This window comes from Corapipo altera, unplaced genomic scaffold, assembly GCF_003945725.1.
Source record: "Corapipo altera isolate COAL_440 unplaced genomic scaffold, ASM394572v1 114, whole genome shotgun sequence".
NCBI classification, from domain to species: domain Eukaryota; kingdom Metazoa; phylum Chordata; class Aves; order Passeriformes; family Pipridae; genus Corapipo; species Corapipo altera.
In genome coordinates this window covers 442,677-466,893 of record NW_020885009.1, presented here as the reverse complement: position 1 = coordinate 466,893, position 24,217 = coordinate 442,677, and the positions used below count along the sequence as shown (strand labels likewise).

General features: G+C 38.7%; 1 protein-coding gene across 1 annotated transcript in view; it reads left to right on the top strand.

The window, feature by feature from the left end:
- The first annotated feature begins 1,156 nt into the window (after positions 1-1,156).
- The window catches only part of SHANK2 (SH3 and multiple ankyrin repeat domains 2), a 324,085-nt gene continuing 301,024 nt past the window's right edge, over positions 1,157-24,217 (top strand). The window contains exons 1-2 of the mRNA XM_027667371.1: positions 1,157-1,198; positions 17,163-17,223. The gene's annotated coding sequence lies outside the window, so the exon portion shown is untranslated. The remainder of the gene's footprint in view (positions 1,199-17,162; positions 17,224-24,217) is intronic.

Here is a 24,217-nt window from a genome sequence, read left to right as displayed (position 1 = left end):
TCCACTAAAATTCCCCTTCCAGCATGCCATGGCTGTAGGAAGCTCAGTAATTTGGCCAATTATTTTAGTGCACATACTTGTAGCCATTATTTCTGACAATAGATCTTTATGTACATTATATATGATTCTGGCTGGATGAAACATTATGTCTCTCTTCAATGTTATCTACCCAATTAGACAATATTCTTATAGGACATGACTTTGGTGTAGTATATTGTTATTAGCTTTGTTATTGGACATTACTTTAATAAGACTGCAGAATGATGCTGCCATCAATGCAGTGGACTGTGCAATGTCTGTCTTCTCCAGGAAATATTAAGATAGGATTTTCTGAAGCATATTATAGCCTGAAAAACATGAACAAGATGATACCGGTTTCTACTACTGCCACTCACACATCCTTTGTTACCTGCTGTCTCTTCTTAGGAGTAATAAAAAGAAATGTGTCTGTTGCCCAATTAATTTTTTTACCTTGAATTGTGTGTGGGGGGGGTTGTGTTTTTTTTTCAGTGAGAATATATTGTATTAACTCCCAGAAGCTGGAATTTCTGTGGGAGCAACAGAAGTTGCTGTGTATCCAAAGACCTTAATTGAGCTCATTGCCCCTCTCCTATCCTGTTCAGATTATATCTGAAAAAAATGAAAAATTTGAAATGGAATGGAATTTTTTTTTTGTAGAATAGCAGGTTATAAGCATGTAATTCCTGTTAGGACCAGCAAGATGTGTCAGCTGTGGGTTCTTCAGGGGAGGGATCTGAGTGAGAACTCAAGCAAAGAGACAGTTTGGGTTTTTTCACTCCTTGTTATAACAGTGAAGCAGAACCAGGAACCAGGACAAAACCGTGGCCTGCACTGAATGTCTTGCAGGGCTTTACTGCTTTAAAATACATTTAATTTAGGGTTGGTTTTGTTTTACGTGACTTCAGTGGTTTAAGTGGTGGACAGAGAATGGTCCTTCTGGAGGGCCTTCTTTCCAGGTGGCTCAGTCACCTTGGCAAGGGTGAAACCTGCTGGGGAAGCCAAGAGCCCTCAGAAATGTAACGCTTTTCCTGATTTTTGCTTTCAGCCCTGTTACATCCACCTGGATCCACTCTCTCCCCATTGGAAAGTCCAAGACCACCAGGACAGAGGAGGGGTCTGCAGACTTGCCCCTGTGGGCACTGGCCACTGTACAGACCTCTCCCCTTGTGGGCACAAGGTAAGGTCATCCAGGGGGCAGAGAGGCTTCTCACAGGAGGGAAAAGCAATCTCAGGATCAGCACTGAACATCCCTCCTAGCCTTTCACGCCACAGAAGTTGTCTTGCACCCGTGGACCCTGTTTTTCCTCTATTTTCTTTCCCTTGGCTGTAAGTTGGAGGTACCCCAGTGTTGTCCTCCGTGTGGTTACACCATGTGAGGGACAAGAGCTGGTGACAGAGGCAGCTGTCCCTCTCCTCCTGCAGTCTGACCTTAGTTTTGAGGCTCCCTAAGCCTCCCACTGCTGCTGACACTCATTGCATTCCATCTTTATGGTTTGTCCTCTCATGTCTGCCAGCTCCCCACCCTGGAACCCAGGTGTTATCTGTGGCAATCTGTGTTATCTGGGCTGTTATCTGTGGCAAATACCACAAGCATGACCTGCAAAACTAAACTGAACCCACCTTTTTTCATGTGCTGAAAAAGTGTTATAGAAGAAAAAACACGCTGCTTTTTTTTTTTTTAATAGGCTCCTGCTGCCTGAACCAGAAAAGTGTGCATCACCTTACCATTGGCATACTTTTTAGCTTTTTACTTTTTAGCAGTGAAGATGACCCTAAATAAATATTTGGAAATGTTATCATGGAACAACTTTTGACAAACCGTGCTTTTTACTGTGGTTTTTCCACTTTTACAGTTGGGTTTGAAAAGTAATGTTTTTGTGTCACTATGAATGCCACTTGTCAGTCAAGTAAAATGAGTGTGCAGAATAAAGCCATGTGAAATTTTTAGACATTTTAGCATTTTTCTTATGCTTCAAAGCAGAAAAGAGAAAAAGGAGCCTTTTTTAAAACTCAACTGAAAACTTAAAGATTTTGTTGAAATTTTCTCTTCTGTGGTAATCCACCTGTTTGATATGACTTTTGTCAACAAAACTGGACTAAAACTTTGCGGATTACTTTGAAACCTTCCTCACATGAGACTTCAGATTGACTAAGAAGGTATAAAATTTCATGAAATTAAACTCATCAAACTACTTATTGCTTCCCTTTTTGCAAAGCTCCCTTACTTGCCAAACTAGATGGGACAAAAATACAGTGCCAGTTACTCTGAATGCAGGAGTTTAGCTCTTGGTAGAAAATGCGTATGGACTTTTTTTTGGTACTGTTTAGTCATGCTTATGTTTTTTATTCAGAGTGACAGAATGTTGTGCAGTACAAAATGACATGTGTAGTAATATATTCATTGTACTGATATTTATTGATACCTAAGAGTCTATAATTTTAAACCTAAACTGGAAATAATGTCCTGCTGAGATCCTCAGATATCAACATTTCCTTGCTGGTCATCTGGAAGTGTGAAATGGTCCTGTGTAGTGTAGTCTAATTAATGGATTTTGGTAATTTATACTGCATATCAGTGTAATCATTACCCCAAGCCTTACTCTACCATGTTGTTGCAACTGTTGGTTTTATTTGTTTCCCTCTTGGCATTTGGCTACAGCTGAACTGTTTATAAAATTACTGTTCAGTATTTCAGCTTCTCTCCAGTCAACTCTTACTTTGAAAATTACTTTTTCATGTCTCTCACTCTTTTTTAAAATAAAAATCCTGCTTGAACCAGATGGTAGTTTTAGCTTTTCACTTTTGAACTTGGATTTTTTTTCCCCTTTTCTTTTATTTTTTTGTAAGCAGTCTATTCTATTTTAATCTCTCAGTAAGTAACTACAGATTGTAATATTTTCAAAAGTTTGTAGAATGAGAAGCACCAGATAATAATTCAACTGGTGACCCAAAAAGTGAACAAGATTACTTGTTTTCTAGACCTTAATTTATATGCCAGTTGATTGAGATAAGGACTTCAGACCTCCATATTACATCTTTGCTTGAGTAATACAGACATTCTGCAGTGGTGGAATCAGATCCACAGATTCAAACCAACAAGGAAATGAAGGGAAATATGAAAATGAACAAATATTAATTTAAATCCTTCTTTAGACCTTTTTCCACTGTGTCTTGGAGTCACATCAGTGGGAAAACCTGGGTGCCCTTGGGTACTTGTAGCTGATGCAAGTTCCTGATTTCCTAAACATCTTATGTTTCAGTGTGCTCAGTTCACACAGATTAATTTTATCAGTTTCTCACAAACTATAGACAAATACTGCATTGATAGTTGCAAATCTATAAAAAATGCTTGTGCTTCAGAACACCTGTAGGTGTTAAACAGGTTCTGTAGGGAACAGAGGGTTTGCCTTGAAACCTGTCTTAAATGTAAACTAAAAATGGAATGTAAAAAACCCAAACCAAACCAGAGCTGGAGAAAGTAATCAGTATATACAATCCTGCTGTAATAAAATATAGGCATCGTTTTGCTGGTTCAAACCCTGGCAGTGTTCCGTATAAATGAATTAATAAACTCCCATGAGATATTTGAATACTATCATGCATTTAGAAAAACAGTCATGTAACCACTGAAGTGAGTTTATTAGGTAACCAGAAATACTGGCTGAAGGAAAACCCAACTATTTTTACATTTGTGGTTCATACAAGTAAGACATACCTGTTGGCTTATACCTAAGTGTATTTTATCTTGCTTAGGGACAGAGAGTGAACTAAACACCTTGATGTCTTTTTGGATCCTAATCTGCCTGATATTTAGTCTGACTGAAGTGGTCAGTTAAAAACTTTCAAGTAAATTGTTTATGAAGCTGAGAAAGTGTAATTGAATTTATATTTTCCTGAAGAAATTTCTTCTCTGAATGTTAACCCTATTTTTTTCTACTGATGACGATCAGTTAATAATTGCCTCCAAAATTTCTACATTACTTTACTTGTGTTTGAGGACAACCAAAAATCACTTGTTTATTAATGTAAAGCATTTTGCTAAAAGAACATGTAGTTCTGTCCAGGGAGGGTGTAAATTCCTGCTCTGATTTCTGGATGTGGATAATTTAATTAATGGGCCGTCTGATAATGTGGTCACACCTTTAATTCAGGCTTTCTTAAAAAGAACAGAGTGTAACAAATTCCTGGCAACCTCACTGGATTATTACACTTTCAGAAGAGTCACTAAGCCAGTTAAGAAATATCCAAGGTGCACTGATCAGTTGTTTAGTCAGTTAATGCCAACAGGATGTCGGTGTTCCCTGGCTGGGAACATTCCCAGATGGTGGGATCGGTGGTATTGTCACTTCTGGCAATATATAAAACTCACTGGAACTCTTGAAATTACCTTGCTATGTGTTTCTCTTCCATTGTGAAAGAACGTTTTGACCCAAGGACTGTTCAGTGAGGTCTCCTAAACATCATCATTAAGGTGGTGCTTAGGTTTCTGTAAAGAAAAGAGTGTGGTGGCCTAAGGACAGTTGTGAAAAGGTTGGAAAGAAATCTGTTTCAAACGATCCCAAAATCAGGCATTAGTAAGGTACAAGGTTTTTGTGTCGTACATTTAAACTCCGTATGAGAGCCGGATGCAGAAGAGTTTCTGCTTGCTGACTTTTTTTTTAGTTCCACCGAAGTAAATGTTATTTCAGTTCTGCTGGCATACTCCTGAAAAGGAGCTGCAAAGGAAAAAAGCAAAAAAACCTCTGACTTTACCTGCTCTGTGTTTCATTTCCTGTTTCTTGGTTTGCATTCCAGAGATTGCTGTTGTAAATGTCACTGGTGGCCATAGGATAAGGGAAGTGTAACCGAACAGAGCCTTTGGTGAAAGTTTTCTCCCTTTCTCAGCACAAATTAAACAGGCAATGAAAAGCAGAGGTTGTAAAATCCTTCAGGCCAGGCAAGGCTGGCAAGGGGAAGGACAGGGCAGTTGTCACTCGGGGCTGGGTGTGGGTGGAAAGAATATGATTGGTTCCCTGGCAGAAGGACTCAAAGAGAAATGAAGCTGCAAGTCAAACATTTATCATCCTTCAGTCTTTTTGGGCTTATTCTGACTTAAACTGTGCAAGGAGAAAAGGCGGTGTGAGCTCTAGGACACTGGTTGAAGGAATTGTCACAATCCTGTCCCTTAATAATCAACAATTCAAGTGTGTTGTAAGTGTAGTGTTGCAAAGAGGTGATGAGTGTTGTAATAGGGTGTCAGGTTATATAGGTTTGAGATGACAAGGAAAATAATTTATTTGAGGTTTGAGAGAAGTACAGACAAAACTTTGGAAGTCACATCAGAACCATGGAATGACAACATTCTGATACCACTGTGTGGTCCCTCTGCAGCAAAAGGCCACACAGGGTTGTCAGTAACATTGTTTAAAGCAGTTTATAAAGACCAGTCAATGTGAGTGAAAGTCGTTCTGTTTTTTTGAAAGTCTATATTGGATGAGTATGTGGTGCTTGAGGAAAGACTTTCATAATGTGCCCCATTATGGCCTCTGGGTGTTGGAGTTTCAGGGGGTTTGTTTAAAGCTCAGTCGTGTAGCCTGCGTGCAGAACAGTTCCTTGGTGAACTCAGATTGGTACATGATTTGTTTTTGCAGGGTTTTAGGTGCCTGTGTGTCAGCTCTGCCCTGGGGGGCATGGATTGCATATCAATATCTGCCGTTTCGGGATATACAGGTTTAATTTCAAAGAATGCTTTAAAAAAATTTCAGAGATCTACACTGTGTTAGGCATGAACAAGTATGTCCTGGGAAGAGAACCGAGGGCATAGTTTTTCTCCTGTGTAAAAAATTAGTGTGACTTAATTCGTTAAGAATTAAGTGTATATCTCTGCATCTCATGAAGGATGTAGTGGAGTTGGATGAGATACAAAGGGAGAATAAAGGAGCCATGACTTCAGTTTGGAGAGGAGAAGGCTGAGTGCAAAAGAATGGAGGTTTTCAAAACCATGAAGGTGGTGGATTAAGCTGGGAACTGTTGTTCATTGAGTTCTCCAACGCGAGAGCTAAAAATTGAATTTTTTAGTTGAAATTGGTAAATTGGTTTAAAACAGATAAAGTACATTTTTGTACTGTATGGGCTTTGTTGAGTGTGACTACCAAGATGAAACTTATGAAGAGGGTTAGAGTCTTCTTGGAACAATGCAAAAAGATTTCCACTAGTGCTCTCTGAGTAGGACCACTACACCTTTATACTGTTGAACTGGGGAGTGTGTCGACCTCAGCCTTGCAGTTCGTTGCTCAGGGTGGTAAGAAAACCTAATCAAAGCTGGCAACAAAGCACTGCCAGCATGATGGTTGTTGGAAGGCACTAAGGAATTGAGTTTTATTTGGAGAGAAGAGAAATTGATTTTTTTTTGCCCTCTATGAAGCCATGCCTGGATGGTTAGCAGGTTTTCAGAGCTTCTAGCAACTCCAAAAGTAAACCTTAGTGCACCCCTTAATAGAAAACATTGCATTTCACCTGGGACTTGGACTGATAATGTTGTGTTTTAATCTATTCAAAATATTGTTTGCAAATTGAATGATAGATAATGAGCAGAAATATCCAATTTGCTAATTAAGTTGCTAACAGGTTATTACCAACTGATTCTGTTTGCCCTTAGTGATGATACATAGTTTGGTTTACTTGCTATTGTCAATATTAATGAGGCACAGAAGATACTCATCTGATCTGTCCTCTGAAGGGTCTTCCAGTTTTTCTGGGATTTGTGATGTTACAGTGTTCATAACAGCAATAAGAAAGTATAATCATATGACTTGTTGGAGCTGAGATGCTGTGTGACATCCCCTCACACCACACAGCTGTCGAGGAGGGTGGAGGTGGGAGATGGAGACACACAGACAAGACTTGCACTGCCAGGTATGACCAAACTGGACCCTTTCAAGACAGGGTAAAAGTAGGGCCAGGACCTGCATTTCACATATTTGTGACATAATTTAATATCTTTGATTTTGTTCTTTATTTCTTTCCTAATATTCTTGTGTAAAACTGACATTTGCAAAATACTGTCTTTCTTGAATGGCATTAATTAGCTCAATTTCAATTGCTGTGTGTTTAGGATTGGTTTTGCCCCTGTCACTTCATATTAATCAACTTTATATTCTATCTTCTGTTTTCTTACCCAATCATCACTTTCTCCTGCTACTCCCTGCTGCCAGCTTCTTTCCTCCCTTTGGATTTCTCCTAGGCCCTGTTGAAAGTTAAGCTGGAAACACTCAGAGAGTGATGTAAGTTTTGGTATTTGATGCAGCTCTGCAGACAACTCGTGGTTCTTTCCCTGGAGGAGGTAGCTTTTGGGAATCCCCAAGCTCAGAATGGTTATAGTACTCTGTGCATTAATGCCAATAGTGGCTTTTACAGCTATTTTGTACCTTCCTGCTTTTATTTATTTATTTCATATAACCAGAAAAGCGCACGCTGTCACCTGGAGGTTAAAGAATTGCTTAGTGGAAGCCAGATACATCTTTCAGCAAATGAGTGGTTTATATTTCACACTCACCAATGTATTCTTTGCAGTTCCACTACTTTTTTTTTTCCTTTTTGTTTTCCTTTCCCCTCCTCGCCCCCCAACCTCCCCGTGGTGCACCTTGGAATTGTATCTCGGGTCAGGGTGACATTGTGTAGCATTAGCTTTGCTTAATTCCTGACAGACACACACCTTGTCTTTTCAGGACGAGGAAGGGAAGTGTTTCTGACTGAGGCTGCATATGAATAAAAATACTGTTTTTCAAGGTAACAGTCACTCAAACAGAAGCTACAACTGTATGAATATTTTAATTCACTTAACAGTCTTTGGGGCATATTAACATTTATTTTTTCAGCATGGAATGCCAGTTCTCCACACAGCAATCTACATATTTGTAGGGCTGGTCTAGTGATCTTAGCAGCTGAGTGTCTTTTTATAAGTGTGTATGGCTTTTTCAATACCTTAATTTTGGGGGATAAATTTTCTTAGTATTGTATTATTTCATAGTGTTTATGATGCTAAGCAAACTGCTTTGTGGATAACAAAACTAGGTCATATGTTTAGGACAAGACTGACTAACGTGTTTATTGGCTGAGAAAAAAACCAGGGAAGGGAACAAACTGTGACTAGAAAAAACTCAGGACAAAGGGCAGAGTGACCCATATTTGAAAGCTGGAGAAAAATGTATATGCTTTCTTTAATTGTATTTACACTTTGTATATTCTACACAGAGCCAAGTTTGAAAAAATTGAAGACCTTAAATTACATTGACGCTGTGAGTAAGGATAAGTGCTGAATAAATCCCCTGTGGAAAGAATAGTTGATATTCTATTCAATAGATCTTTACTGGAAAATCCAAACAAATAAATTGATGCCTGGTGTAACTGTTTCCTGCAATATGTTATGTGAGCATGGAATTTACATCCTTGGCTCAGATGCTTTGTTGATATTAATAAATGAAGTTCCACTAATGTGCTAAATACCTTTATGGTGATTCAGGGAAGGGAGAGTGCTTTTCAGTTCTCCACAGAACCCAAGTCATCAACCTTAAATTCAATATTTGGATAATAAATGGGCCAAGTCATTATGCGTGGTATACATATAACTAGGAAAAAGCCAAACTAGGCTTTTTTTGAGAAAACGATTGCAATCCACTTGGAGGTAGAACTACACAGCGGGGAGATGGATGGGGACAAAGCGGCCTGACAGAACCCAGAGCCAGTACAACAAACAGCCTTATTGCAGAGAGTAAAACCACTGCATCACTGGCACACTAGTCCAGATCTCATGTCTTAGGACTGGACATGTCATGCAAACACAGGTGACACTCTCAGAGATGATGTGTTTTGTGAGGGGCAGTCAACATGACACTGCTATGGCTCATGGATGCTCAGCTGGAGACAGCTCAAGTCAAGTGTCCTTTCCATAAAATGTCAGGAGCTGCCTTCTTAGGGGCTTCTTTTCCTGCTGTAATTCTTCTGTAATGAAAATTTCTGTGTATGTTCAGCAAAGGTAAATAAGCGTTGCATAATTTGGTTGATTGGCGTGGGGTTTTATTTGCCTGGCTTGAGAACTCCAGTAGGATTTGTGTACATCTGTCAATTTTATTCTCTTTTCTCCCATCCCTTTATCAGAGATGTGTTTGCCTGGGAGCAGTGACTTCCCTGGGGGTGGTGGGTAGTTAACGTGACTCAAAATGTATACCTGATTTTTTTAAACTCAGATTGTGATCTTAATGCATTGCTTGCATGTGCTTAAATGTGCAGAAAAGGCTTATGAATTTTTAAGTTGTGGAAGCTTTTATATTTTTCCATTTGTTGTGCTTCCAGTTTCATTGAACCTTGGTTGTTGCTATAAGGGAAAGAAGAGAATCCTCTCTGAACTATTCATTTAAAAGACTGTGCAATGTCAGTACAGATGCCTCAAATCTGCTCCCACTCTACATATCTGCTGCGTTAAAGCACATAAATTGGTTGTAATATGAGCCTAATCTTATTAAATATTGTCCAATGTATATGGAGATAATCCCATTTAGCTCAAAAATTCATGGGAATGTTTTGGTACTTGCTGTGTCTACTTTAAGTTTCTGTAAACTGTGCTCGTGTTATGAGGCTTATGTTTCCTTGTGGTTTTATTTCCTCACTAGTTCCCTTCCAGCTCACCACAAGTAAATCCGGGGCTGGATTAGGAATCTATGTCCCAAATCTTATTGGAGTCTTCCTGAAATCTGCTACAAGGAAAGCCTCACACCCTACACCTTTAAAGGGCATCCTTCCCTGTACTATCTCAATGGAATAAAGAAAATGTACCCCTGGTGATGTGGGAGAAGCCGAACAACCCGTATTTTGAGAGGCAACACACCAAATTTTTTGTGTTTTTCACTTTCTGTTGCTTATTTTCCTTGTAATTTTCTCCATGAAGAGACTGCTGTGCACCATCAGATTAATTAAGCCTGATGAGTTTCTTGAGATCACGTCTACAGCTCTTAACCTTTGTGGCTTGTTGTGTTCATGGTGACTTACTTGCTAAACCTTAATGAAATTTTAAATTAGCACCTATGTTTTCTTTATTATTGAGATGATTGTCATGGTATTTTTACTAAGAACAGTTTAATCTTCCACGACAGGTTGGTATTTGACATATATTACACTTTATCGTACATTTCTATGTCCTTTAAATACTGCTAGTGTGATATAAACTGATTTATTCCCTTTGATAATGGCAAATGTTTTTATTAAGAGAATTTTTAACCCAACCCCCCACATACTAACAATCCTGTCCACTTAGACCAACCTAAATGTGGTACAGATTGGGAATGGATTGACCTGTGTGTTCGCTCCAGTGGAGCTGCAGGCAGGACCTGGCAGTGGAATAATTCAGTTGTGGGCAGGTTCTCCCTGCACAGGTCAGCCTGGTTTCTCTCCCTTTCATTATTCCATCTTTCATCTCTCTTCACTTAGTGTAGCTCAGCTAGAAAAGTTTATAGATTCTCATCTTTCATGGAAATTCCTGTGTTTAAGAGGATGATAAAGAAACAGAGGCTGCAGCTGCCCTGAGTTGTGATTTATAAGTGGGGGCAATGATCTCCCTCCTGCTGTCACAAGTGACTAGTGTTTCAACAACACAGCAGTGATTGTTGAGATGGGACATGTAAATAAAACAGAGCTGTCTGGGCTGCTTAACACAGCAAACAGGGCACTCTGCTCCTGGGAGGGGATTCAGACTCTTTCTTCCTTCTAGGTAACTGGAAACTGTGCAATCATCCACTTCTTGGAAATATTCTTTTCTCTTTGGTCAACAGCTGGTAACATTTACAACCCTTTGAAAGTGCTGAATTCTAAAAACCCAAGCCTTTGTTTGCTAAATACAATCAATAGGTTTTCCTTTGTGATCTAAGGCTCAAAATCCAGCTATGGGATAGGTAGAAAATGGGTGTAAATCTTCCTTTGAATCACAAAGTTCTCCACCACTCACAGAACAAAAGACTAGAAAATTTGCAGAGCAAAATTTAGGGTTGAATTCATTGAGTTGGACAGATCTGATGAGTTACATGAAAAATTACATCCAGGGTGAGCACCTCCTGGCTCTTGGAAAAGCTTTTATTATTTAGTACGTGTCATGGATTTTTGCACTATTTGGGAAATGAAATAATTATGAGGCATGAACTGAGGATGGCACATTTTTCTTTCATCACTGATTGCTGATAATTTGCAGCAGTACTTATTACTTTAATTATATTGCCATTTTATGTTTAGATAAGCATAGGAAGGAGGTATTTTTCTTTCCATATGTGAACATTTTTAAACCTACTACGATCAGGCAACCAAAATGGAAGATCTGATGTTAGACGTATTTAGAATGAAATAATTCTTTATATATTGTGGCTTTTCTAATATGGGTCTTCACAAACTGTTTTGGAGTGGAAATGTTTAATTTTAGAAATGCTGAACTCACACATTGAATAGGTTGCACATAAACTATTAGCAAGACATCTAGATACTTTTGGGGGAATGAAAATGATTGTTGGCTGTGAACATTTTATTCTTGAACTTGAATTTAATGTTTAGCCAGAGTTGCAGTTGCTTTAGTAGTGAAGAACTTAATGAAGTGCCAGGTGTACAAATTGCCTCATGTGGTCTCTTCCTATTTGAATTCTCCTTAGTTGATGACATGTTCCGGGGCCTCAAGAATCCTCATCATACAAATTAAACCACGCTTCGATTCAGGTGATTCTCAGTCCAACTGCTATTTAAATACTTTGCAAGCCGTTCTGATCCTGGCTATTCAGTGTTTGCCCTACAGGGACCTTTTTAATGAAGGTTATACCACCCTAAGTAATCTGTTAGAGAAGACAAGAGTGGAATGATCTGAGTCTGGGGCTGTCCCACTTTATGAGAGGAGAAGGGAAATCAAGAAAACTGTTACCATGAGGGTTCCTGCTGTGGCTCTTGTACTTGGGAAATTTCTGGCATAAAGCAGCACAGTGATGTATTGGATTAAGAGTTCTGCAAGACTGTTTGCGCAGCAGGACTACCCAGCAGCATTTTGAAGGATTTCTAACTGTTACATTTAAAGCCCTAGACTATCTGTTTGCTGCTTAAAAGTGGGATATTCTTGTATGACAGACCAGAATTCTGCCTAATTTGGATCAGATAGTTACCTTCAGCTTATTTTGAGATAGTAAAGCTTATGAGTTTACTCGTGGGTTGCTATACTCCACATTTATTCAGGCTGATCAAACTGCTCTAGCAAATATGTAGAATCCTGACTCCTGCTGTCACAAGAAGGAAAAGGTCATAATCTTCATAAACTTTGCACCTTGTCTTCCCTCCTCTTCCAAATCTAGGGAATTGGAAGAAGCCATTTTGTACCTGAGTGGGAAACAGTGGCTGAGAGATCCCTCCTGTACCTCTGCTTTGCATTTTTGTGGAACATCCCTGTTTTAGTGCTAATTTGTCTCATTTTAGCATATTCTGGTGGACAAACTCTTGATGCTGCTTTTTTCCTGTGTCTGTTAATTGTCTTCAAAGAGGCAAAGTATGGGACTATGGAGATTCTCTGTCTTTAATGTATGTGAAATTAAGAGTACACATTTATATTGTCTGGATTTGAACAGGAATTAAATTTTGTTTGTTTTTTTGGTTGTCGTTTTGTTCTTGGCTTTTTTTTTTTTTTTGCTGCTGGCATGAATTTGCTGCCATAAGCAGTGAATAATCTGAAGCTACAAAGCATCTGGCATTTTTGAAGACCATTCTTTGCTACCACACAATATACAGGCATTTAAGCCATTATGTTTAGGCTGCTGAGGAAAAAAAGATGACAGTAGTTGAGCATAGCAAAAAATTAAGAGAGTCACAAATATGTGAATTCATTCCACTAAGTGTTTGAGCAGCTGTAGATTTGGTATTTATTCTGAAAGGGTCCATGTGGAGTTCTTTCTATTCTGAATTTTAAATATACGTCCAAATGTGGTGTCTCCTGATGTATAAAATAACTATTTTTCCACCTCCTTGAACTGTTTTCCTGATTCTGTTCACATTTCCACCTCATGACCAGACTTTTTTTGCTCTGGCTTTATATAATGGCAGGATTAGCTGATAGGAGTCTCTCAAAATCTCAGATAGCTCTTCTCTTGCTACATTCATTTTTCAGCTCCTTGCTTTGTTCTTTGCTAGTCTGGAATTAAATCAGGTTTGCTTGTTACATCTCTCCCAGGCAGGATTTGAATCCATCATATCCATATGTGCTTGGTCCAGTATTTCAGCTCTCAGTTTAACTTGGGGACAAGTGCAGAATTCAATGTGTGTGTTTGGGGACTATTAGTATTAAAGACATCTGGAAGTCTCTTGAGTATTACTAAACTAATGGACTGCCTGGAGCTTTACAGTGCAAAGTGCCTTCAGCTGCCTATAAATTATATGAGTGTACTGTTAAAGCAGCAGTTGGTACTTTAATGCATCATAACTGCCCTGCTTTAGCAGTTTTTTTACTGAACTAGGTTGTGTAAATTATTCTCTAGTCACGTGAACTCTGTTGGTATTCATGTTTTGTAGACATCACATATAAATTACCTTTGATTTCAGAGGCATATGTCCTAATATATGTGTGTCTTCATGGTTGATGACATCTTTGTGTACATGAAAATAGAGAAAACAGGGTGTTGTGGTAGCATTAAGGGTTGTTTGTGTTCAGAAAAGTTAAGGTTAAATTAATGACATTTATTGTTTAGAGTTGTATTAATTAAAACGTGCTAATCCTGTCATTGGATGCTCCCAAATGCTTCATTTTTTGGTGTTTCAGCGTATCCATTTTCTGTGCCATCCTCATGAATGTACAGAGATGGGGATTTCTCTGTGGCTGTGCAGGCATCTGTGCTGCTTGGTCAGCTGGGAGACACAAACTGGGAATGCTCTGGCATTGAAGTAGTGTGAAGAAGTTATGCAGAAATATTCACTTGAGTTTGCCAGTAGGGTTATATGGTTTTTGTTGACTCATGTTTGTGGGAGTTGGAATAAATGCATGTTTGTATAGGCATGACTTGTCTACTCAGTAGTAGAATTTACTTGAGCTTTGCTGGTTTTATTTAGTCACTTTTACTTTTCTAGATGTGCACGTGGCATAGAGAAACACCCACAAACAAGGTTAAATCGCTGTTTAGAAAACTCCTTAAACATGTTGCCAGGAAAAAAAGGGATGCAAAAATCTCGACATTTTAATTTTGTTTGTTCAAATTCGTACAAATACTGGAACATTTCTTACTTTGCCAGATCTGAGGGAAAAGATTTGACCTGTGTCCTTTTGGGAATGTTCATTCTGCAGCACAGTGGCACAGCAAGGGCTTTCCTCCAGCAGTGGCAGCAGCTGGGTTTGGGAGGCAGCGTCCTGTTTAATTCACCGGGGGAAAAAGAGCAGGAATAAGGAGCTGAGGAGAGAGAGAGAGGACTATAAATACTGCCTGGCTGCAGCTCTGCTGCTCCCTGAACCAAGTTGCTATTGCTACAGTGTACACTGCAAAAATGTCACATCTCCTCACTGTGCAGCACTGAATGGTGTGGAAATAGACAACTGCACCCCTTGTCTCTGCTTTCACTTGGACTTACAGTTTGGGTTTTGTAGTTTTACAGTTTGGGGTTTTATAGTTTTACAGATTGGGGTTTTATAGATTAATTTGATTAAAAAAATGTGACTTATGTGACTCTCCTCCTTATCCATCTCCTCCTACATTAAAATGGCTCTTGAATTTACTGTTCAACTTCCACTAAATTTTCTATAGGAACAGAAACTTCTGAAGGTGTTACATTCCTACTAAGGTGTTAAAAATGGGGGATTTGGTGTAGAAGAGGCCCACACTGAAGCTCCCAAAAAGGAAAAACATGTTGCCTGTTGGGTTTGGTGTCTCCTCAGGGATGAGCCTGTGCAGGGCTGTGTTCTCTTGTCCAACCATTCATGAAAGCCACGTCTGGAAGAGAAACCTGTTGCAGTAGGATGTGCAAGTAACCAGGGATTTCATAACACAGGCATTTATTTAGGGATGCATCAGAAGGTCTGAGATAAAGAGAAGCTTCTGCTCTACTGATCCTGAGCTCGAGGAGCTGGAAAAACAGAATCTGGGAGGGGATTGAGTTTTTGTCTGCCAGAAGGGAGGACAGTTGTTCACTCTTCCAACGATGGTGTCTTTCTCCACTGTGTAACCTCACCCAGCCTCATTAAGAAGCCAGGATTGGCACAATTTTTTTATTTTCTACGAATTTCCAATACACAAACACCCTTATTAAGAGAGATTTTCCCTGGTCTTGGCAAAGAAGAGGTTTTTCAAGTTGATTTTCTTATCCTTAGGATTGGCTCTAGAGAGCACAGTGAAAAAGAAGTTAACATCCAAAATGCAAAATGGGTAATTTCTGTAAATAGGAGAATTTGGCCTCTACACAGAACAAACTGCTGGCATTCTCCTCTCTTCCACAGTAACATGCAAAAATTCCCTGCAATGAATTCCTATCTGTAGCTTTTATTTATGGGGAATTTTTAGTAGCTGAATGCTTAACATTTATGTTGCTGTTGTTAATTTGGTTGTTTACAAACAAAATCCAAAAATATTTACTGTTGCTCTGGTCATACCTTTAGTAAATCTTAGCAATATCTGTCCTAAACTGACCAAGGTATAAATCTTTCTTAAAGCCAACAAAGCCTGGTTTTGGAGTATGTTGGGCTGATGTGTCAGCATTTGAGAGCAATTTTGGGAAGTTTCATCTGTGATTGATATATCCAGTCTCAAGTAATTCCTCCTCTGTCTGGATCCATTTAGAAACTGAAAGCTAGTGCTTGTAAAAGAGATGGTTCAGAAGTGGAAGCAGTTTTTCCCATCCCAAAGATTATGAAACCTGTTAGTTTGATTTATTTTGCTTTACTTTTAATCTGCTGCCTTCTTTCCTTGTATGGATTCTGAGTTTTGCCTGGTGAGAAACAGCTGATGAACTTTCTTACCTCCCTTTCTTGTAACCTTAATGATGGTGGAGTTCACATTTACATCTCCCATTCCAAAAATGCAAAACCTACCGAGTTTAATGTCAAATGCAGCTGACATTGGTAAAAAATACAGTCATTCAGTGTGGGAAATGTCCTTCAATGGCTTTTTTTTTTTTGTTGCTTCTGTAAGACAGTTGTGCAGAATTATGCAGGTGCTGGAAACGGATTTGCAAGTATTTTCTTCCTACTCCAAACATTTTGAATAGCTATGTTTATTTTTAGTAAAATACGTCAGAGTCTAGCTTTACTTAAAATAAAGTGTCTAAAAGAGAGTGCCTGTTTAGACCTCTTACTGGGCTTAGAAGTAAAGGATGTCACATGATCTAGTTGTATTTTTTTGTGGAGTATTGTACACCGGAGTACCCCAAAAAGTAAAAAAAGGTTTGTCAAACTTGCTTTTCCAATGGAAATCTCTGGATTTTCCCTTCCACTTATATCTGTAAAAGGAGGAAATACATAACAGGGAGGAATTTTTTCAGCATGAGCTTCTACCCATCAGTGAAGAGATTAAAATTTGAATCAAGTCATGCACTTCAGGGATAGAAGTTATTTGGATGTAGACTATGCCTGCTGATCCAGGAGCTGGACTGGCATGTCTGATGATTTGGGGAATCCCTTTGGAGGCCTGGAAACAGCAGACTCTAATCTCTGGATGTCAGCTGGACTTGGGGAAAAAACAAGCATCTTACTGCTCAAATTTGGGTCGTTCACCAGCTACACATTTCTGGGATGCTCAGTGTTCTGCCAAGACTTAAATCAAGGAAGATGTCAGTGGGAAACAGCAGAGCATCATCTTTCACCTTCTGTCAGATCTGGCCTGAAATTATGTCTTTCTTGATAACCCAAAGAGCTTATTTTTGTCTTGGTACTGACTTCATGCTGCCAGAAGCACTCTGGAGTGAGTGAAGTCACATCAGGCTCTGCCCTTGCAAGGCTCTCCATAGTATTTTTGTTACAGCATGATGAATATGTTGAAAATTTCCAATATTATAAACTTCCTTTCTCTCTCCCATCAAAATCTTCATGCCTGCATTATTGATTTTAAATAGGGTGGCCGTTAGGTTGCTTCATTTCTTTCTCCACATGTAAATCTTTGCATCTTTCTGTATTTCTACAGGAATCTGAGATGAGGGTGAACTAGATTCTGATGATCATCTTGCTGTCACCTGTATTGACAGGCAAGTGTGCTAAACTAATTTTGTAACGAAATTGTTGAAGTTATTCTGGTCAAGTGGGCAAACCTGAAAAATCTACAGCCCAGGAACTTCACCCGTGTGTGGTGCTGCATTCTAAGGGGTGTTTCAATGAAGAGATGGCCAAAAATGCCTGAAAAATCTGCTTGATCCCCAACAAGGAAAATGTTCCTCCTCCTGTTTTATGGTGTTGGGTGGATCATGAGAATGATCTCAGAGCAGAGGAATTTGCAGCTTAACTGTGGCCTGGAGTGAAGGTGCCCGGCACATGTTGTTAACTTATAACAACTCTCCTCCTCCTCCTCCTCCTCCTCCTCCTCCTCCTCCTCCTTCTCCTCCAGAATGTGCTTTGAATATGAACTAGCAGGTAGACTAATTTATAATATTTCTTGTATCAGACAAGATAAACACTCTTTTTTAAAATTTATTTAGGGGCAATTTATTAATGGAGTCCCTGCAAATTTGCAACAGATATTAAAACTGGATAAAGAATTGCTGGGTTTTTGTTCTGTAATACCTTGTACAATTAGGTGAGAACTGATGGACCAGTGAGTCAATGAAGATACATTGTGTGGCGCCACAATCATATTCCTTTTTGTCTTTTGTTTTTACCTTATCTACTGCAATTTCAGTGTTTTCTATTCAAAAAGGCTTCTAGTCTTTATATTTATTATATTTTTTTTTTAATCTTAGCTTTGCTCAGGTTCTTTCAGAACACAGTTTAAAAAGTTTTGGTAGTACTCTGGGGACAATTTAGTGCTATTTATGCAAAACAGTTTCTTAAAGTCACATTATTTTCTTGGCTTCCAGTTCAGTCGTTACAAAATAAAGAGAAACATTAAACTCAGAAATCAGAAAACTAGAACAAAAAGAACATTGATTTGAAATTAGGTTTCCTTTGGTAAAGCTTGATGCTTCTCTATGATCTGCAAACTAAAAAACTCATTTTCTCTGTGATAAGAGAAGCTGAAGGTGCCTTGTCTTGCACTGGCTGCTGCAGTGTTTTGTGTTAATGCACATTATGGGCACAGATCAAAGATTGGATAGTGAGTCTTAACAGTACCAGTACCTTTGGATGACCACTGGAAGCAAAGAGAAAATAGAAAAACAATGTAAAATGTGTGAGATTTATTGCTGTTAAGTGTGTAGTGACATGAAGTAGTATAATCTGGGAATAGCAGTATAGTCTGAGAAAATGGGAAAAGGGGAAAAATATTAATAAAATATTTGTACCTTAAAGGCCAGTACAACAAAAGTTTCTGGTTTATCAGGGCATTTAATAACTGACTGTTTGCTTCAGTGGCAGGGTCACTATCAAAGATAAATACACCAGTCAAAAGACAAAGGTACAGAAACAGGTGTGCAAATTTGGATTTTAAGTATTGTATTTGACATTGTGTTGAGTTGATGGGAATAATTTTTTTTGTTGGCTGAAATGTTTAAGTGAGTTTGCAGTTGTGGTGAGGAGCTTTTCAATAGTCAGGATGGTCTTCAGTCTATGGTGTGACCAAAATAATCCATCAGTCACTCCCTGATAAGGGATGTACACATTTGAATTGCATACAGAAGTGAGAAAGTGTGGTGAAAGGAATTTTATAAAATAATTCTAGAACAGGAAAAAAAATCTCAAGTAATGAATTCTTAAATTATATACTCAGTGTGGGAAACAGAAAGGCCTCATCAGTGTGTGGCTGAACTACTTTTCAATTAAGTCTGAAGCATAAGGAGCAGCAGTTACTCATAACTACCTTTGATGAGTTATAAACACTGAAACAGTGTTTAAAATATAGATGTGATTGTGGAAGGCCTTTGCTTACCTTTTCAGTCTTGTTTTTTAATTTTTTTGAATGTCACTCTTCCCCATTGACATTCACTGCTGTCCCAGTCACTGCAGACATTCCTGGCTGAGCACGTTGTGAGAGCCAGCAGTGACAGTGGGGTTTGTCACAGGCTGTGAACACTTCTCTGTGCTTTACATGCTGGGAGTGGGTACTGAACTGGTACTTTCATCCCAGGCCTGTGGTTTTCTTAAAAATATTATTATTGTATGTCTTCGTTGCATGGTTTTGAGTCTTTAGGTTAGGTGGTTTTGTTGGGGGGTTTTCCCCCCCCCCCCAATATATATTTAACAGCTTTTATTACACTATACAAAATATTGTGCATAGAATCCTGGAATGGTTTGAGTTGGAAGGGACCTGGGAGACCATCTAATTCCTACCCCCTGCCATGGGCAGGGACATCTAGACCAGGCTGCTCCAAGCCCCATCCAGCCTGGACTTGAACACTGCCAGGGATGGGGCAGCCACAGATTCTCTGGGCAACCTGTGCCAGGGCCTCACCACCTGACTAAACAATATCTTTCTAACCTTAATTTCTCTTCTTTTAGTTTAAAACCATTCCTTGTCCTGTCACTATCTGCCCATGTAAGAATTCACTCTCCCTCTTTTATATAAGCTCCTTTTAAGGAGCATGTAAGAAAATTCAACTCTGATATACAGAAATAGTCCCTCTCCATGTGTGACTGAAAAACCATGTGGAGAAGAGCAGTTTAGATTTATTAAGGACTGGGGAAAACTTTTGAGGTGAGGCGGCTAGTGATGGCAAATGTAAAAAAACCAAACCAAACATCTGTGATGCAGACTAAATAAAATCTGTGGCAGAACATTAGGCAGACATAAAACCTAATGGCAAATCTCTTTCTAATGCTTGAATTGAACAAAATATGTTTCTAGTTTTATGCTAATGCTGAAAAGAAGGGCTTTTCTCTCTCTGTCTCTGCCTTCCTTGTTCCTGCAAACAGCAAAGCGGAGTGTAGGTTTTGTAAATCTCATTAATGGGTATGTCCTGAAGGATTTGGTTCATATGATGGGCTTAATTATTTCCTTCCCTGCACAGCTGCATCCCAGGGTAAACAGAGCTGCCTGGATGCTGTTCTTCTCTTCTAATGAGGTGCAGGGATACACAGCTCTGACAGCAGCAACAGCAGTGTTGGGAAATGAGCTTTGCATGGGAATTGTTCCGATTTACCAACATACACAGAAGGATTTGGGCGGCAACTAGGAAGAAGTTAAGCAAACTGAGGGGTGCATCTTATAAGGTCACCCCAACCCTCTGTTTTATAGAAAACTAGGAGTGCTTTAAAGCGCAGTATTCCTGGGCATCACTGCTTTTCATGGTCCCACATGGGTGGCCTTCCCAAAAGTCTGACTGTCAAATCCTGTATCAGCAGCTGCTTGTTACCTACAGAACTTTTAGTAAGAACTCTTACTAAATGCTTTCTCCATGACAGAAACTGATAGTAGTATGCCTCGAGTTCAAGTGATGATGTTTTTTCTATTAAGAATATTTTAAATCCTGATTCAATCAAGATTTTTTTTTTAAATGCTTTTATATTCAGTTTGCGTATCTTGATTAGACTGGGATAATTTCCATGCCTGGAATCTCCGATGTGTACTGTCATAAAATTATAAATGGTAATGAATTCACTTAATCAGGTCTTACAGAGGTACAATCAACATGAAATCTAGTCAATTAGAAATAAATTTGTTTAAAGTATTTCTGGTTCTCCAGCAGCCTCATTTGAGGGCTTGCATTACCCGTGTCTGAACTAGAGACGTACCCAAACAGATAGAAACTACACTTTGGAAAGAAATCACTGTGATATAAATAAATCCAGAACTTCTGGTGATCCTGAAATGTACCTTAATCTCTGTTATAAAACGACTTTTAAGTAGTGAAAACTTGAAGAGTTTGTTACAAATCTGTATTTTCAAACAATAATATTCTTTCTGGTTTTTGTTTCCCTACTTTTGTGCAGTAGTCACAAACATGTCTCTCATTCTGTTTCCTTCTTGCCTAAAAAGTTTTTATTTCTCCAGCTGTTTACTGAAGATAATTAAACTTTGATAGTCAGTGAGGAAATTATCTCTTTTCATCAGTTTTATTGTCTTGTTCACCTAAATTTTGGCTAGCTAGAATATGGTAATAAAGCGTTTCTTATCTATATAATGAATAGAATCAAAATCTCAAAAGTCAAGAAAATAATTCAGTTCTACAAAAGTGCTGTGCTGCCTGGGTCACCTGGGCAGATCATTAAACCCTTTCATCATTCACCTACAAAATCCTAAAGAATGTCCTTAATTGTGCCATGAGCACAGGTTGGAGTTTAAGTTAAAGCCTAAGATGTGCTTGGGTTGGGAAATAATGAGGCAAGATGCAGATAAGGTCAGCAGAGTTCCCTTTTTTAAAAATTTCCTCTGGAAAAAAAAAAGTCAGGTAACTTTTCTGCAATTGGGGTAAGAGAAGCCTGGAGACCATCTGTCGTGGGAAGCAGGGATATTTGCTGCAGCCACACGCAGATGGGCTGAGGGATAGTGAGCACACGGCATGTGGCTTTGCTTTCACTGCAGTTTGGCTAAAGCAAGGGCTGGGCACCTGCCCTAGTTCTCCAGTGTGTGCATCTTCCTGGGTCACCATTTGTTTGCTGCTTCCCTCTTGATTAAGAAAAGAAATTAAGTGTGTGAAGGCCAGGTAGTTCTGCCTTTCTTCCCTCTCTATTAGTGGTCCTGAAGTCAAGACTTAGTCTGGCTCAGCTATTCAGATATTTAAGCTGAAGCTGAACTAGACATTTATTCATCCACGATATTGCCCGGTGTGAAAATAATGGTCACATCTTGACCCGTCTTTGTCCAAGTTTTCCTGATCTGAGATCCCTGGACCTCATATTAGTAATTCAGATGAACCCAAACTGAACAATGAAACTGGTCTCTGCATGTGACAGCTTGGCAATCTCCCATTACAGGACACTTTGGCACTGGCACAGATTTGCAGACCTGGAGAGTCTCTGTGCTCCCAAATCCCACTCACTAGGCTGCTGAAGATTTTGGGTACCTGGTGTCCTTTACAAATTTCAAGGGGTGCTTCCCCCAGGTTGAAATATAAATGAATTTGTTGAAACTAAACAAGAAAAAAATTCAACATGCACAAGGAGAAAGAGTAATTGATTTTTTTTTCCAACCAGCTCTCAAAGAGAACTGATAGTTTTATAAGAAAAACAATGCATCTATTTGAAGCTTTGTGGTTTTTTAACTGACATATTATTTCTTTGATTAAACTAATGCAAACCATGAGACTATTCTTGGAAACACAGCAAATAAAATGACACAGTAGCCCCCGCAGGATGACATCTGAGGAAAATTCAGGTTAAACTTTGTAGCAAACTCTAAATGCTAATCCATATGTAAGGAGAAGAGGGAATCTGCTTTATCTACTCTCAGGACTTGATCTAATCTACATAACAAGACACCAACAGTGCTTCTCTGTTAACGCTTAATTCCATTTGTATTTGAATTATCAGAAAAATGCTTTCTTTATGGATAAAGAGGAAAAACGATAAGCATAAAATATAAATTAACAAGCAACAAAACTGCTTTGTCCACCAGGGATATGAAACTGAGGTAAATATGTGCAACAAGCTTTGATTTTTTTTTTTAAGCTCCCACTGTAAATCTTTTAAAATTCTTTTATGTCCTTTCTCTTCCAACATACTATAATCTTTTTGATATTTTTGTAGTGAAGTGCAAGCAGAGCTGGAAGCAGAAAGACTAGAAATAAAATTGCTTGGCCTACGTGCTTCTGTTTGGTAAGGAAATTTGGTGGGGACCCCAAAATGACCTTTTTATCCATTGATTATAAATAGATAGTGACTTTTAAAAATTGAGGTGATGTAAGACTTCAGCATTAAATAAAGAACAAGTTATAGCTACTCACATAGTAGCATTCTTGTTTTAGATAAGTGAAGGTGAATGTTTTCTTTCAGTCAGTGTAACAGCTGCATTGGGAGCATATTTGGTCATAGAATGCTTCCAGAGGTGTGGCATCCACAGCTGCTCTGGGCAAAATCTAAACATTATATGACAGCTCCAACCCTACTTTGAATTTATGAGTCCAAGAAAATACATCTCAGATTTGAAATGAAGTGAATGTTGGCATCTGAGATAATACACTTGGCACATTTCATTAAAAAGTGGTGTTGTTTTTCATCCTTATTTAATTGCTACTTTTTAAGCTTCTTTTGTTTAGCATCTGTTTTTTGTGTTTTAGAATTCTGCATTGATACATCCCGAATAGAGGTATTTTTAAACTGAAAGTTGTTTTTACAATTTAGTGCATACAATTGCTGTAGGATCCAGTCTCTTATTTAATACTTTAAAATGCATTATGATTTTTCAGTAGATAAAATATAGTGTCCATTGCAAGCAGTATTTAAAGAGTGACTTAGGAGTGCTGTTGGAAAGTAGAAGTTCTAATAAGTGTAAAAACTAGAGGCTATGTTAAAACCAGCTCTAGAAATGAATAGAGCCTGGAAGCTCCCTGCCTTGGGGCTCACGGTGCTGGATTGTAATTCCTTGTCTGGAAGAATGACCTTTAAATAAAGGTCAGGCACAATTGCACTGGAAACCTTGCAGGGGCTTAAAAGAAGCCACTTAAGAACTTATATTGCCACTGGGATTTGGCCTTTACTGTAAACTTCACTGGTTAACATTTATAAATACTTGCTATGTTTTCTCTATTAATATATTTGATTTTTTTTTTTAAAGATTTTTAATCATTTGAACCGACTTTGCTGCGCTAAATCTTTATGCCTGTTTCCCCTTTCTTCCACCAGGTTCTGTTTTCTCGTGTAAAAATCCTACTTCAAGTGTTTTTCACGTTGAACTTCAAACATTCAAAAGCTTTTTCTACATCTACTTCTCTACCTGTCATCCAGCCTTCCCCATTCATTACAATAAGTTGCTTGTCTCCTATACTCTTTGTATTCGTTCTTCCCTAAAATGTCTCTTTACATCTGCCTGATTGAACTTCAGCCTTTCCATGAAGAGACCATGACCAGCTGAATAGTTTACAAGGAAAATAAATACTAAGTAGAAGAGACAAAGAACAGAGGGGAAATTTAGCATCCAAAGCTAGTTGGAAACCA